Here is a 3,781-nt window from a genome sequence, read left to right as displayed (position 1 = left end):
ATAAAGAAGATGTGGCACATATATACAATGGAATATTCCTCAGCCATAAAAAGAAACGAAATTGAATTATTTGTAGTGAGGTGGATGGACCTAGAGTCTGTTGTACAGAGTGAAGTAAATCAGAAAGAGAAAGACAAATAACGTCTGCTAACACATATATATGAAATCTAAAAAAAAAAAAAAAAAGGTTCTGAAGAACCTACAGGCAGGACAGGAATAAAAACGCATATGTAGAGAATGGATTTGAGGACACGGGGAATTGGAAGGGTAAGCTGGGACGAAGTGAGAGAGTGGCATGGACATATATACACTACCAAATGTAAAATAGATAGCTAGTGGGAAGCATCCACATAGCACAGGGAGATCAGCTCGGTGCTTTGTGACCACCTTGAGGGGTGGGATAGGTAGGGTGGGAGGGAGATGCAAGAGAGAGGGCATATGGGGATGTATGTATACCTATAGCTGATTAACTTTGTTATATAGCAGAAACTAACACGCCATTGTAAAGCAATTATACTCCAATAAAGATGTTAAAAAATAATAATAAATAAATAAATAAATAATATGAGTTAAAGAAAAAGATTTAAAAATGTGTTCTATCATTTCAGACTGAACAATAACCATTCTTGCTATGCCCATTCATTTTAATATAATAATAATGAATAGTGTAAAGCATAAAGAAACCTATTAGGCATCACATGCTTATAATGTGTATGAACTATTTCCAAAAAGCCTTTAAGAATGTTCATTTTGTTAAAATTATCCTCATTTTGTAGATAAAATAACATTTGGCGATATCTTGTATGCCTTGGTCCTATTTCGATTTATTATAAACTAGATCAGGACTGATTTGGCCCATAACAAATAGTGATTGTTTCAGACAGCAATAAATAGTGATTGAGATATTATCAATATCTCTGTATCAATGGTCCTATAGAATACAGTATACCTAGAGTATTACAGAAAGATAAGATTACTTAATTGTATCCATTTATTTTACATTTTTATTTGAATGATTTTTTCTGTATTAGAGGAAATTGAACAATAAAAAATGCATCCTTGTGATAATCTATAATTTGCAAGAAGGGTTTGGACATTTCATAAGTACAGTGCCATTCAAAGAGAATTATATTTGAGAAATTAAATTCAAAGTTTAACAAAGATTGGTATCTGCCACTCATTACAGGGTTAAATATTTTTTCTTTGCAAAAAAAGAGCTCCTTGGAATCCTTCATTCGATTTAAATTATTTAATCAAATAAGACAATGTACAGTGTTAGTCAAATGAGAAAATTCTAGGAAGGTTTTCCCAGTGAGGATGTACCCATGGTCATATTGATAGAGTTAATGAGATTTGGATACTTGGGTATAAAAACCTCTTATTAAGGGGGAAAAATGTGTTACATCTCTGAAAGATTTTGGTATACATTTGACAAAACTAGTGGCTGTAATAGATAAAAAACCTAATTCTCCATTTTACATTATTGTTTGTTCTGAGTAGTTTGTAGTTTGTAAAATATGTGCATATGTGCATGCACGCGCACATGTGCATGCACGTGCGCTCACACCACACACACACACACACACACACACACACCTACCCAGGGAACACTTTCATATTTAGAGTGATATTACTGAGATCCAATTTGTAATAACAAGCATTATGTAAGTCATGTAGAAAATTAAGTAAATTACTCAAGGTCATAGATATCTAGGTTTAGAACCTAGGTTTCTTTTGTTTGTTTATATAATATTTGTTGTTTGTGTTAGATAAATGCTGTTTACTTGGAGTTCACATTTTCATTTAGATATTTTTCTCCTTTTTGGATATTAAAATATTCACTACATTTGAATATATAAAATTAATATAACAATGAAAATATAACCTGACAAATAAATATTTGTCTCTTTTTAATGTATGATACCAGTGCCTGTCTATGACTGAAAAGATGAAATAAGTAACATATAGCCACAGATATGAAAGGTAATAAAATCATGTAAAATAATATGATGTGCAACTTTGGGCAAATGCATTTTAAAAACTAAGCAAATGGAGCCCTCTGTCAGACGAGTGCAGAGATGCTTCTGGAAGTAGCATCACCATGGCTGCCCAAGTAGAACCCCAAGTTCAGTTCAAACTGGTATTGATTGGGGATGGTGGTACTGGTAAAACTACATTTGTGAGATGTCATCTGACTGGTGAATTTTAGAAGTATGTAGCTACCTTGGGTGTTGAGGTCCATCCCCTTGTGTTCCATACCAGCAGATGACCTGTTAAGTTCAATGTATGGGATACAGCTGGTCAGGAGAAATTTGGTGGATTGAGAGATGACTATTATATCCAAGCTCAGTGTGCCATTATAATGTTTGATGTAACATCGAGAGTTACTTACAAGAACGTGCATAACTGGCATAGAGACCTGGCATAGAGATCACATCCCCATCGTGTTGTGTGGCAATAAAGTGGATATTAAGGACAGAAAGGTTAAGGGAAAGTCAATTGTCTTCCACTGAAAGAAGAATCATCTGTACTATGACATTTCTGACAAAAGTAACTACAACTTTGAAAAGCTTCTTCTGGCTTGCTAGAAAACTGATCGGAGACCCTAACTTGGAGTTTGTCGCCATGCCTGCTTTTGCCTTGCCAGAGGTGGTCATGGACCCAGCGTTGGCAGCGCAGTACAAGCACGATCTAGAGGTTGCTCAGACAACTGCCCTCCTGGATGAAGATGATGACCTGTGAGAAAGTGAAGCTGGAGCCCAGCGTCAGAAGTCTAGTTTTATAGGCAACTGACCTGTGATGTCAGTGGTACAGCGTGTTTGCCTCTTTATTATATAGCTAAGCAGAGCATGTGCTTAATCTTTGGGATGCTAAAAGAGATGAATGGGCTTTGGAGTGAATGTGGCAGTTAAAAAAAAAAACCTTTATTTTTTTGTACCTGCATATTTATGTATTTTGGAACACAGTTATTTCCTCCTTGAGTTTCAAATATAAGACTGCTACACTCACATCACAATATTCAGTGGTGGAATCTTGTTTGTTACTGTCATTCCCATTTCTTTCCATTTAGAATCAGAATAAAGTTGTACTTCAAATATCTAAAAAAAAAATTAAGCAAATGGATGTTTTTATAGTGAAGCATAAATTAACAAAATTGACAAGGAACAGTTTCGACTTTATTTAAAATGTTCCATAACATAGAAAATATAAAAAATCTTATCCAACCATCTTACCAGGTTATCATAACAGCACAAAAACATTATAAATTTTATTTTGAAGAAATGACAAAATATAAATAAAATATTAGAAAATCAAACCATTCAGTAGTACTTAAATCAAAATGAATCAGGACAAACAGGGTTTATTCCACGAAAGTAGGGTAATCTATCATTAGAAAAGTCTATCAGCATTATTTATTATTTTTTCTGTGTCTTAGAAAAATTTTGACTTGTTCAATAAACACTTGCAGAGTTATAAAAGTAAATGAGATATAATCCCAGTTTAGGTTAAAAGTGAAAGATATAAATATGCATTGATATAGAGAAAATTAACTAGGTTTTATTTATAAAAGATTAAAGCATTTTGAAATGTAAGGGAAAATCAGAAGTATCAATGTAAACTCAGGACCAAAAAGAAGAAAATGTTATATGTGTTGTCAAAATGTGAATGATGGAAGTTTTATATTTGTCCTCTCAAACTATTTTCTATGAGTCCCGAGATTTTTTAAAATTTAAATATGAGCTCACAGATTTTTATCTCCAACATTATTTCTAAATTAAAA

At 33.2% G+C, this 3,781-nt stretch overlaps 1 pseudogene; it reads left to right on the top strand.

The window, feature by feature from the left end:
• Positions 1-2,101: 2,101 nt before the first annotated feature.
• LOC136121170 (GTP-binding nuclear protein Ran-like) lies at positions 2,102-2,742 on the top strand (annotated as a pseudogene).
• Positions 2,743-3,781: the final 1,039 nt, after the last annotated feature.

Source organism: Phocoena phocoena, chromosome 3, assembly GCF_963924675.1.
Source record: "Phocoena phocoena chromosome 3, mPhoPho1.1, whole genome shotgun sequence".
In the NCBI taxonomy this organism is placed as follows: Eukaryota; Metazoa; Chordata; class Mammalia; order Artiodactyla; family Phocoenidae; genus Phocoena; species Phocoena phocoena.
The sequence above is the reverse complement of the archived record's forward strand: the minus strand, read 5'-3'. Positions and strand labels throughout refer to the sequence as shown.